General features: G+C 38.1%; 1 protein-coding gene across 1 annotated transcript in view; it reads left to right on the top strand.

Moving 5' to 3' along the window:
* The first annotated feature begins 1,267 nt into the window (after nt 1-1,267).
* Nucleotides 1,268-12,615, top strand: part of fndc3ba (fibronectin type III domain containing 3Ba) — a 166,330-nt gene continuing 154,982 nt past the window's right edge. The window contains exon 1 of the mRNA XM_069197403.1: nt 1,268-1,389. The gene's annotated coding sequence lies outside the window, so the exon portion shown is untranslated. The remainder of the gene's footprint in view (nt 1,390-12,615) is intronic.

The following is a 12,615-nucleotide window of genomic DNA, read 5'->3' on the forward strand; positions in this document are numbered from 1 at the left end:
ATATTTCATTTTAGTTAGAATCACATTGTCAAATTAAAGCAGATTTTAGATTTATCTCTGGTCTTTATCTCTGGTCCACCTATCATTTTATTAGCTGTAGTTTTTAAAATATTGCAATGTTCTATTGAATACTATGGTTTTCTGTAGAATTGTATGTACTGGACTATACATTAGTATTCTACCACAATAATCTATTTTATATTGAGAGCCTTTGTGGATACACTCTAAAAGATCTGAACAAAGAAAAACATTAGAACAGAATAAGGGAAAAGATATGCAGAACTGAACATTCAATAAATAAATCAACAATTTTGAATACATTGCACAATAAACCATATTGGATTAGATCGTTCTGGCAACTAATTTATATAAAAAGGATGAACATTTTAACTCCTGATACAGGAAAGTAACCTGAATGGGGAATTTCATCATTCTGTACCCGAGCAATCTGTCAGAAAGGGCGCCAGTACCAAGAGTGTTTTATAATGTCATTCCAGATCACGTCACCTCTGCACAACAAAGTTGCGGGGAAAGACGTAAACTTCTCTATAACAGAACATACAGTACATCTCAGTGAGCTCGAGGGAGCGAGTTTCATTAATCAGCATTAGAGAGTTCCAGTAAACCCGTATCACGGGATTTCCTGACACAGATTCTGTTCCACAATCTGTCTCACCGCCATGCACACACAATGCGTAAGCGAGTTCTTGTTTGTGCATCATCGCCAGAAATTGGCACCGGTCCTACTTACCTGGTGTTAGACATTGCTTCAGAATAACCAAAAGTTATTTTCAAAGTCATGTTTTCCGATGCCTAATATCAGCATATTATACTACTTAAACATTTATTGTTTATTATGTATCACCTTATTAATGACTTTTTACATGTAGATTTTGAGCAAATTAAAATACTAGTGCAGTTTACATTCATTTGCAGAAGATACGCACACTCGTGCTATACATGGAGGCTTGTGTGTTTGAACATATATACATACTGTACATTCATATACTGTATTATACAGGTATACCTGTACCAGATCCTTGATTAATTTGTTTGTGCACATGACGGAAGGTCTCCATTTCTTTTATTTTTAGCGTGTTTCCAATGAGAATATCTATTCTTGCAGTTCACACGGAAAATGTTAGCTTTTATTTTCCAGTATTTATGATAACTTAAAAGAAGTGAGTTTAGATGCGTGGAAATATTCGGTGTTATACGGCATTTGTGGGCGGGTCCTCTGCCCCATGTGCGTTGAGAGTTAATTTTCATGGAGGAATTCCCTACTGAACGATTTTACGGTGGGCAGATACTCTGGGAATTGCCAAAATCTTAAACTGGAGAAAAAGTGGGAGATCTATTGTCCTTTGAAGATAATTTTATTGCAGCAAGGTAAGAAAAACAACACCTTTATCAACTGCACGCTATACACGGTATCATTTCTATAGTGAGGACGAAAGATAGCAGATCTTTTTAAAGTTATAAAGTTGTTGAGATGTGGTGTCTGGAGTGAAAAGACGCCGGTAGGCTGAGCCGAAAATAAAAAGCAAAACTCGTCTTTCGTGAAAACGAAACTTTGCGCTCTGCTGGGTTGAAAAACGATTCTAACGTATTTACTCGACATTATTAAATATGTACGACTGTTTTTTTTTTTTAAAAGAAGACGTTGGGGGGAATGCTCAGTATTTTCATGCGATGTGCCCACAGACCCTGTTCCAAGTCAGATTTTTCCCCCTTGATAGCGAGCTGTGGTGTGAAAAGTCTAGTGCGCAAGAGTTTTGTAACATTGTTTCGCTTAACCATTTTGTTATGAAAGGGAGAGGAAATGTTTATTCCCGAAGACAAGTTGTTAACTTTGTAACAGTTCATGGTACTTAGCGCTGGGATGCTTTTATTTTCGACTACAGAAAAGTAATAGTTTGACAAAATAATAATAATAAAAAAGAAAATCAGAGATTGTGCATCTAGAAGGCGTTAACGAGAATGCGGATAGCCTCTATTTACTGAGATGTTTCTTATACTGATTACACTCTTTAACAAAATTTCTACAGTATCCAAAATAATAAGATATGTATTCTATCGGCAATATTAATTCGGATGTTGAACTTTTTCGTATTTGCGAACTGAGAGTTTACTTGAAGGGGCAACTCCATCATGCCCTAGTATTCCAGAGAGCCTGTGTCAAGTTACAGCTGAAAAGAACGACGTTTCTGTTGTCTGTGGAAAGTCTGAGATTTTCTGGGTTGAAGTAGGTGAGATCAGACTTTCAGTATTGAATACGTTGCAATTCTAGAACTGCTCTTTGTCTGAAGAGAATTGAGATTTGCTTCGTACTTTCTTTTTTTTTAACCAAGCAGGTCTTTGAGATCGCATTTGATCTCCTTTTGTAGTGGTTGATATTTTTTATTTACAAAGTAAGACGAATACGTTTGAAAATAAAGAAAAAAACACGGGTGGGGGTTTGGTGTTGGTATTTGCTTGGCATTGGGGAAACTGGTGGAGATCTTAAGGAATTTTCTTTGACACGTTTCTTTGAGGGTTTGGTCGTGCCAGATGTCGTTCAGGTGAGGCGCTTCTGAAAGACACATTTATTCAGGAATTCATAGCCTGAAGGTGTGTTTGAAGTCTTTAAAACATGTCTGGATCCAGGGGGCACATTGGAGAAAAAGAAGTAGATTATCATGGTCGGGAGAAATTCGATACCAAATAAATGACGTCAGATGAAATTCCACTGCAGAGAAGTCGAAGAAAGTAGAGCTGGTTATTTTTCATATAAATATTTTCGGTCTCTATCTTTCTTAACAGCTGACAATGAGTAGTCAACGAAAACATGAAATTGTCTCTTTTGGAGCAAATAGCAGAGTAATGTTTTCCGAGATTATTTTTGTAAACTGGAAATAGATAATGCAGATGGAACAACCATGTATTGAGCCATGCAACTACTTTTCTGTTGAGCTTGTTTTATAAAGAGGAAACCGAATTAACCATAAATTAGGCTATAGGTATCAATTAAAAATAATCTATTGTTTTTCTATGTTCCTAATGGCCATGCATGGATAACATGGGAATCGGGAAACAACGTACATTAAGTCAACATCATGACTTTTACATATGCAAGCACATAATCATTTCGATAAGAGCTTGAATTAGGGTACGTGTAAAAGCTCAAATTATTCGTAAATGTGGTATGAAAATGCTTGCATCGTGAACTGCGAAAGGCTATCTACTCTATAGTTCAGATAACCTCAGGGATTCAACGTGCCAGCTCATTTCCATATGTCTCCTCGTATGAAAGCATTTTATATTAATTGTCTTCTGAAGTCTCGACCGTATTTAACACAGAGAACCTTCTGTAAATACTTCACAGAAAGTGTTGTTGCTGAAATTAGTTCAGAGGTCACTTTCTGATTTTTATTCTTGCTTCAGAATGACCCCCAGACTTTGAACTGAAAACTGCTCTGGCTGGTCTTTTCTTGTTGCTCACCTGAAGACATGTTGTCTTGGTTATGTGGATAGATGTATCATATGGCGAATGAACACATTTGAAGAATACATTCCTGTTAGCACAGCTTTCTGTTTTTCTTTTTGGAAGTGTTTCAGTGTCTTGTAGGACTAGGAAACCACTACAGAATGAAGGAAGATGGACAGTTACCTATTCAGTTGTTCAAGTAATTTATTTCTGTTTTACATATCATCTTTGAGGTAAAGAGTAATCAAAGAGTAATTTGGATCCATGCACAATAATTATTAAAATTGGATAACACTGACATATCTGCACATTTAAAGTTGGTTATTTAACCATAACGTTTTAATAGCATACCCTATATGAAACAAGGACATTGACAGTGGTTAAAGTAGTTATATCTAGTCTCAAATGCATGTTTTAAGATACTGCATTTGCAGCATGGGCTTACTGAAAGGCCAGTTGGTTCTTTGTACAAAGGTTTTGCACTGTTATTTTATCATGACTGTTTAGTATGTTAAAAAGTTTTCAAGTTGTGTGAAGAACACAGCACACAGACTCTCTCAGTGTACATGGGGAAGGAAACTGCTTGTCACTAGGTGCTATATTCTTTGTCTCAGTCATGAGTTACTGGTGCTAATCACAGGATGAGGGCATTTGTGCTTGGGACCGAGTACTGTGTGGCACAGTGTGAGATGCAGTATTAAGTCACTATGTAAAAATGAGGTGTGTTAAAGTGTAATTTGACACCCTTATTTTTTAATTTGAGAACACTTTGAGGTCAAATTTAATTTCAGGAATGTAGGCAACTTGCCAGTGGTAAACCCGGCTGAATTACACTGATCTTCCTTTGATTAAAATAGAGCTCTTTTGTTTCCAAGCAACAACAACAAAAATATTGAGGTACTGATTGGTTACAATTACAGAGGTCTTTTGAATATTGAGATAGATTTTTCCCAGTCTTTTTTGGTAAATGAAAGAGTGAATTATATATAATATTATACCTACATTGTTGTATCTTGTCATAATTGGGAGAATATTTTCTAACATTTCTTTTACACACTATTTTCCATACTATTTTGTCATGTAGCATTTCTCATTTTATTAATTGGCAGTTTTTATATTTTCAATTTGTGTTGTCTTGGAGAGGAAATTAGTATTCTGCTAGTTTCTGATATAAATTCTGGAATAAATTGGTGTTAATTGTCTGATTCTTCACAGACATCCATAATAATCTATTATAGTTCCTCTTGTCTTGTCTTTTTGTAAGGTCATGGGGTTAGTATTTGGTTTACCAGAGATTAGTTCCCAGGGGACAGGTTTTTGGAGCATGTGTTGTGGTCATGTTAACTAGAATGTTAATGATAAAATCTCCAAGTAATTAGCAAAATGCCTGCCTTTGGAAAAATAAAATTTTCCAATCTTAATGAATAAGGTGGTAATTCATTCATTATTGCTGATAAGATGGATGAAGACAGATATCTAAATTCCTGTTTTGCGGTATTTGAATTATTTTATAAAGTAGCTTTTAGGCATCTTTAAATATATTACCATCTTTTATTTTTCTCAGTTAAGCCTGACACATCATGGAAAGTCTTTAAAGGATGTGTGATCTCCAAGGCTGGATAATAGTTGTTTATGCCTTGCAAATATAATTTTAATGGGATATTAGGCCACCAAAAACAACAAGGAAGCAGGAATGCTACTTGGGGTGTTGGAGTCATATATTTGTCATCTTCTGAACAAGATGGTTTCCTTTAAAAGATGAAGAGACAACGCATGAACATAATGACTTTGAGAATTGTGTGCTTTCTATTGAAGATTTTCTTTTAAGCATGGTTATGGCTTACAGAGCTCAGTGCTATTAAGTAAAAGGCGAATGATATGTGTTAGAAATTCACGAGTCCAGTGATATCTTCTGGCTCTTGAAGCAAGTTGATAGTGGGCATTAACAATGTGGATCTTATCACCAATCCAAGCCTCTTCCCCTCTCCATTAGGCACAACAGAGCTACTGCAAAGGAGAACACTGATCTCATTTTTTTCTAGTTTGAATTGCACAGCTCTGTGTCTGAAGTCAGTGTGGGACAGAATCCGGCATCCTTATTACTATCCCTTTCTCACAGACCCTGAGCTGACATTCATAAGCAGCTTATTGTATGGGTTTTTATGGGATTCTTTGACCTTTTTCTGTGAAGGCTAGTCAAGAAGTGAGTGTCTTTTGAACTATTATTCCAGTAAAAAAGAGTTAAGACTGATGCCATTTGAACAAATAGGATTCTAGATATGCCTTAGTGAGACATTGAATCTGGGATTTGAGGACAAACATCACAAGCTACTGTGCTTTTATGCGTGGATTGTATTTCTAAGGGCAGCACTCAGTTGGCTTGTGATCAATTCTTAACAAGCAACCTCCTAAATCCAGCTCTTTAAAAGCATATGTGCATCTATTGGAAGGAACAAGATGCATTTCATCTGTTCATGGGAAGAGTTTTCCAGTTTTTCCATTGACATTGATAAACAGCTTCACTCTCACACTTATGGTTTATCAACCCTGTTCAAGTGTTCAGAGGATTTTAAGCCTCAATAGAGGTGCAGCTGCATGTCCAGCATTCCTTTAACATGCTGCTGGAATTATGGGAAAAAAATGTTCTGTCACATATGGGAGCATGATAGATCTCTGAGATGGTAAGTGCCAGTGTGACAGCGCAGGCAGGGCCTGCTGCTTGTTGTGATGAGTTGAGAAGAACGAGATAAAAGTGTGGAGATAAGCCAACCCAAAGTCACTGTCTGGCCTCAATTATTTTATGTACTTTGTAGAAAACAGATTGGCATATCTTCCTTATCCAATGTTTTGGAAATTTTGGCATTTTGTAGGTTGCCGGAAAGTTTTTTGTAATCGAGGGCAGTGTTCTGTCACGCACATCAGTTTTTTAGACAAACTACTGGAAACACTAATGGCAACTAGAACAGTATTATTTGTTGTCGATGCCTCATGGTTACAGATCTTGTCCATTGTGTGGTCAAGGTTTGCTCAGTTGTGGAGCTTTCTTTCTTTCAGGATGTCCATGTTCCTCCAAATCTTCTGACACAGTGCAGCTACTGGGATGATTTAATGATTTAATCTGGCATTTCTCGCCCCTCTCCTGCCGCTGCTTGTTTGCAGTTTTATTTTCGTCAAAGTTATCCGGTAACAGACTTATGATAAAATCGGTCATTTTTCAATAATTTTACCACTAAAGCTAAGCATGGGTGTTTACTAGTATTTACTGGGTTAGGAAAGAAAAAAAGGCTTCCACTCCTGTAAGTCTTCATTGTCAGTTCATTGTTGGCCAAAACTTGTACCTTGTTTAAAAACGTGGATTTATTTTCCAAGAAAATATAGAGCCTCTGGTTCTTATTTGTGTTTTTGTGGTTGTCAGATAAGACATCTGATTCTGATTGTAAGGGCAAGCTGTCAAATAATGTCGGAAGCAAACGTGATATAGAAATTCTGTTGGGGAATAGAAAAGAAAAGATTCAATTAAGTGTACAGTGTTTCACAGGGTTTCACTTACTTTTACAATGATGATGTCATAGCCAGAGGCATGGACTGTAAAAGTGACTCGTTGTTAAATCTGAGGTGGCTGAAGCTGTTGCACTAAAGCAGGTTTATTTCAATTTTTGGTATATTTTAAGTGCAAATGGTGCATTTTTCTCAGTGTTTATCCCTTGAGGTTCCTCAACAGTAAAATTACTCTTACTCTTAATGTTTAAAACCTAAGGTCGAGCTGTTACCGAACATGACATTGGATAACACCTAGTGACTCTAAGATTTTGGAAGTGGAAGGTTGTAGCTCATTAAACATCAAATAAACCTTTAATAATTTTAAGCTGCTTTAGCAGTTGGCTCACTAATGACATGATACCAGGATATTTTTTTTGCTATATTGTGTTTTAGTATTTCTAAAGTCTTTGATTGACAAACAGAAGGCATTTTTTGAATGAAAGTTCTTTTCCTTGATGGATTAAAATACACTCAAAATAGCCTGAAGTTTAATAGGCCAAAAGGCCCCTTCTTGTTTGGAGCCCTTCTTCTGTTCTGGTTTATCTGCCAGGAAAGTTCCTCATCTGGACCCCTTGGTGCTTACAGCACACAGCTGAGTCTAGAGAGTGTACATGCTAATTGTGATGGATTCCCCAGGTAGCGGTATGTTCCTGGGGCTGTTCAAGGTGTCCTCGGCTCACTCTCTAACAGTGACTCCCGTCACTCCTACTCTCCAGCTTGCAGAGGTGTCTGTGAGCACTGCATTGTTCCACCTCTTCATGCATGCTGTCCCACAGGCACCCGGCTTGAACAACGGACAATGGCAGATATTGCCATGGTCTCCCTCCCTCTTTGTTGATCAATCATTATTTGCTAATTCTAAAAAAGAAAAAAAATGTCAATTGCAAATTACAACAACTTATCTATATATCTGAAAAGCGTTTTGAATTTTTCCACTCAATTTAGAGCTGGCAGTAATTTCTTCCCGTCACAGCAGTGATTACTGTTCAGGGAGGGTGGGGAGAGAGAGATGTAATCCTCTGAACTCCCTCCCCTCCCCGATAGAGGTCAATCTCTATTTGGGCAAGCACCTGGACTAGTTGAGCTGCTTAGGAGTCCTAAACTTCAGCAGGAAGCCTGAAAATGGTAAAAGATTATGTTCAGGAGGAAGGTCTTGCTTACACTATATGTACAGTTCTGGGTAGCTCCAGTGGAAACTGTTTTACTCTCCTGTTTGCATAGCATTGTACTGTAATGTGTTAAGTGCTCTTTGGCTTTTCTGCAGTTTGTTTTGCTGTTGACAGTTGATTATCTTAAGGAAGATGGGGAAGCCCTTTGAACTCCAAAACAAGCAAGTAGTCAGGCAGGCTGTATTATAGTTGAAAACAGTGACTCTTTATTGAAAGAACCCTCTTTGTACAGCTTACCACTGTAGCAGTCACAAGATTGGCAGCTTGTTAACAAAAGATTTGAGATGATTGGATTCTTTAATGTTTTGAGGATTGAGGGAGACTGGCAGTTTAAGACGCTACCTTGATTTATAATTACCAAAGGTATTAACTTGTTGTAAAGTCATTAAAATTACTTTTGTTTTACCATAACAAACACTAACCGATATAATTAACCAAAGCAAAAATAGGGAAGATGCTGTTTCTCTCCCAGTGTTAATACGGTCATTAATATTCGCAGTGATAAGGCACTTTATTAAACTCCGTATCCTGAGAGAAAACTGAGTCACCTAACAGCTTTTAATATTGGAAAGATTAAGCATTGCTGTGTTCCTCAATTGCAAGTTCTTTGTCTTTTATATTCTTAGCTATGGCTTCAGGCATGCATGTTGAATTAGTGTTTGTGAGGAGGGCCTGAGAGGAAGTGTTTATTTTTATGCAAAACCACATTTTATTGGCTCCCTTTGAACTAGTGCCTGAGCTTTTAATTGCTGACTTTCCGAAGACCCTTCACCCATTTAGGTCCCAGAAAGAATTGTTGGCTCCACAGCGCCCCCACACGGTGAAAGTTGAGATGAGTGCACTGGTTCACATTATTGCAGCCCAGCTTTTGTCTACACAGTAACTTCCTGTTGTTTTTTCACTCCTCCCTGCCTTAAAGTAGGTCCTCCTTTGAATGATTAAAACCACAGAACCCCCCCCCCTCCCCACTCATGTGTGAAATCTTGAGGCCTGAATGAAGTGAGGAATGTGACCTGCTGACCTACAAGACTGTGGGTGAGGGGTGGGGGTGTATTGGGATACTTTGCCTGGGATGGTTAAGTGTCTGAATTTTGAAACTTTCAGTGAACTGCCACCAGTTTCACATTTGCAGCTATACGTGTTCTACACACATTTGATATGTGAAGTATTTTGTTGTTTTCATGAGTTTACAAAGTGCGTGTGGTTGCTTCAGGTTTATGAGTTTTGACAGTTTTTGGAATTAATTATTTCAGTTTTATAGCGCTTTTCTGGATACTGCACTCAAAGTGCTTTACAAGTAGTGAGGACTCCCCTCCACCAACACCAACACCTGGATGATGTGACAGCAGCCAAAGTGCACATCTAATCACACATGAGCTCTCAGTGGAAAGGAGAACAGAGGAATGAATCCAATTTAAAGGTCAGAATTATTAGGAGGCCATGATTCATAAAGGCCAAGGAGGAACATTTAGCTAGGGTTAACACCCCTACTGTTCTTGAGAAATGCCCTGGGATTTTTAATGACCACAGCAAGTCAGGACCTCAGTTCTATGTCTCATCTGAAGGACCGCACGTTTTTTACTGTATAGTGTCTTTGTCACTGTCATGTTTCTCATCTAAAACCAATGAGTCAAACCCCATAAGTTTCTAGGATCTGCTTTCACACCCCTAGCTATATGCGTGCATCATGAGAGCCTAAAATCTATTTTAAATTAAATAATAAAGAAATTTAAAGACAGAGGAGGAAATGTGAGGACATTTTCAGAAATATTTTTTGAGGAAATATTAATTAATCTGTACAGTGTTCTATATTCTCTGTGTGGTTTTAGTTGTGTGCTTATCATAATGGGTAGATACTGTAAAACTTCTTAACAACTATCAATCGATCTGTTGTTAGTCTCCTTGTCCTGGTGAGGGTCTTGGCAGGAGCCTCTTGATTAGGGAGTATCAGAATTCCAGGTCCTTCTAGAGAATTCACAAGTGTTCCCTGTCCAAGCAAGAAATATACTCCCTACAGTGTATCCTAGTTCAGCCTGGAGTTCTCCGTCCAAACTGCCTTCTCTGGTTTCATATAAACACATTCATTTTGTGAGAAGCCATGTAGGTATAGTTCTGAAGTAAGTGGACTTTTGACTGTCCTTACACAGAGAGCTCACTGTTGCTGGTTGCCTGACTTTCCTTGAATGACCCCCGTAGGAGGAACAGGGACTGCTTAAAGGCTTTGTGTGCAGTGAGGAGGAAGTCGTTATGTTTGTATAAACTGAGCTGGCCTCTTAGAGGGCATTCAGCCATGTGGGACAGTTTAGCAGGAACAAGCTAAGGTCCTTTTACCATCTCTAAAATGATGTTCTGAGTTGCCAAGAACCTGGATGTTTTGAGATTGCGGTCTCAAAGACACAACTGCAGCTCTGCTTAGGCCATATTTTATTTTGAGTGGGAAGACCATGTGCCCTATCGGGCTACCTTGATGTGAGCTTTACAGCGAGAAAGCTTCAGTTATGCCAGGATACACTTTTGTGTTCATTCTGGGTATGTGATCCAGAATTATTTGCTTTGATACACAGGACAAAGCCTTTCACCTATACAGGTTTGTATTGAAATCTTGCCCAGGGTTACAAGTGAAAAACAAAATGGCAGCTAAACCTACATATTTCAGAATGTACTGGTTTGGTTTTGCAGGTGCTCATCATTCACATCCTTGAGAGATTTGGATGTGGATTATGGTCTTCCTCAGTTAGGAGGTCAATATCTTTTTCCTCTTTGTACTACATCGATGCCCTCTTTAAAAAGTGTTATCATGGAATGTGTTGACCTGAATTTTTTTCTTTTGTTCAGTTTAATTGAAGGTAGCAATGTGTGATTTATACATGGTTTTTAAAAATTAATTATTCAGGTCTTTTATAAGCAATTACCATGTGTCTGCTAGTTACTAAATTGTGCAATTAAAAGTTCCAGGAAACTTATTGTGGACTTAAAACAATAAGATGGTGGTACTTACAGTAGTTTCTGGTACTGTCTAGTAGAGAAAGGGCTGAATAAGCTCTATATGCGGACTCTTCAGCAAATCTGCTCACCCAGCTATTCTGATGTGTTACATCCCTGTGTCTCAGAAATGCTGAGGAAGCCACAAAAGTAAAAAGGTTCATTTCAAAATGACGAACCCACATCTGAAACCACTGGTGTAGATGGGGTAGAAGTGAGATATTTGCTCTGTTTCAGGTCTCTTTTGTCCCACAGAACTTCAGGTGCCAAATGCAAAATGCAATACCTGGGTTTATATCTGCACACCCTATACTGTAGATCCTAATATCTTCAGGCTCACCTGTTGGTTTTTGATTCCTTCTTTGAGATTAAAAGGATGTAAGTGCAAGAATGTCTAAAATGTTATGGACTTGTAAAATGTATTGTGTCTATTGGGTAATTGTAATGTCTATTGTGTATTCTGTGCTAAACAAAATAGAAATTCCTTTTATCCCCTGATACTTACACCCCTGCTTATATTCATCTCTTTATGTAAGCCAACACATTGCATCAAAAGAGATGAACTCAGTGTTGTTTATGCTCTATAATTTGCGAGCACGTTTTGGACATGGAAAAGTCTTTCAAGAGCTGACTCAAACCTCAGAAGTGCTTCTTAGATATATCTTCTTAGATCTGTAAATAATAAGTGCTCACTGCACGGCCTCCACCCTCCTTGATTTTTGTTTTGGAGTTAGTGCAACAGGAAAATCAGTTTTGATTTCTAAAATAAAAAAAAATCAGAAAAATTGGAAGCGAAATGACTCATATTCTTGTGCTCATGGGAGTGAGATTGTTTCCTGTCAGGCAGAAGCAAAAGACAAGCTCAGCAGGCCAGAAAAAAAAAAAAACAAGTTCAAGAGCAATGGCCTGCAAGGTCATGAATCCAGCTTCACAGACTTGCTGCTTCCTTCAGGATGATATTTAAGCTATTCAGTCTTTTTTCCTCTAAAAAAGCACCGTCAGATCATTTGTAAATTGATAATCAGGAGATACTACTTTTAAAAATGTCTTTGAGACCCTGCTGTCTCTGGATCACGAGGAAGGAGGAAATGGTGGATATGGTTGCTGTTTCTTAGCTCAGGCTATATTATCCGTGTTCAATTCATGTGTTCCCCACTTGTTAGTGTTGTCTCATCAGGTGTGCATTAGGTTTCATAGGCTTTGCTAAATTGCTCCCTTCTTCCCCATGAGGAATGGGTCTTTTCTCTCACCTCATTAACCTTGACCCTTTTGCAACCTGGTCCAGTGTCTCTCCCTTAGAGCCTGTACACTGGACAAGGGACAGACCACTGGACTGGAAAATAATTATTTGCAACTCTTCTCCCTCAGTAGCCCCTTTTTCGTTTTACTTGGCTCTTGGCTGGGTCCCCCTGCTGTCTTCTGTGTTAAGGACAGTGAAGTCCATTCCTCATAGAAAAA

The sequence above is a fragment of the Lepisosteus oculatus genome, chromosome 13, assembly GCF_040954835.1.
Source record: "Lepisosteus oculatus isolate fLepOcu1 chromosome 13, fLepOcu1.hap2, whole genome shotgun sequence".
NCBI classification, from domain to species: domain Eukaryota; kingdom Metazoa; phylum Chordata; class Actinopteri; order Semionotiformes; family Lepisosteidae; genus Lepisosteus; species Lepisosteus oculatus.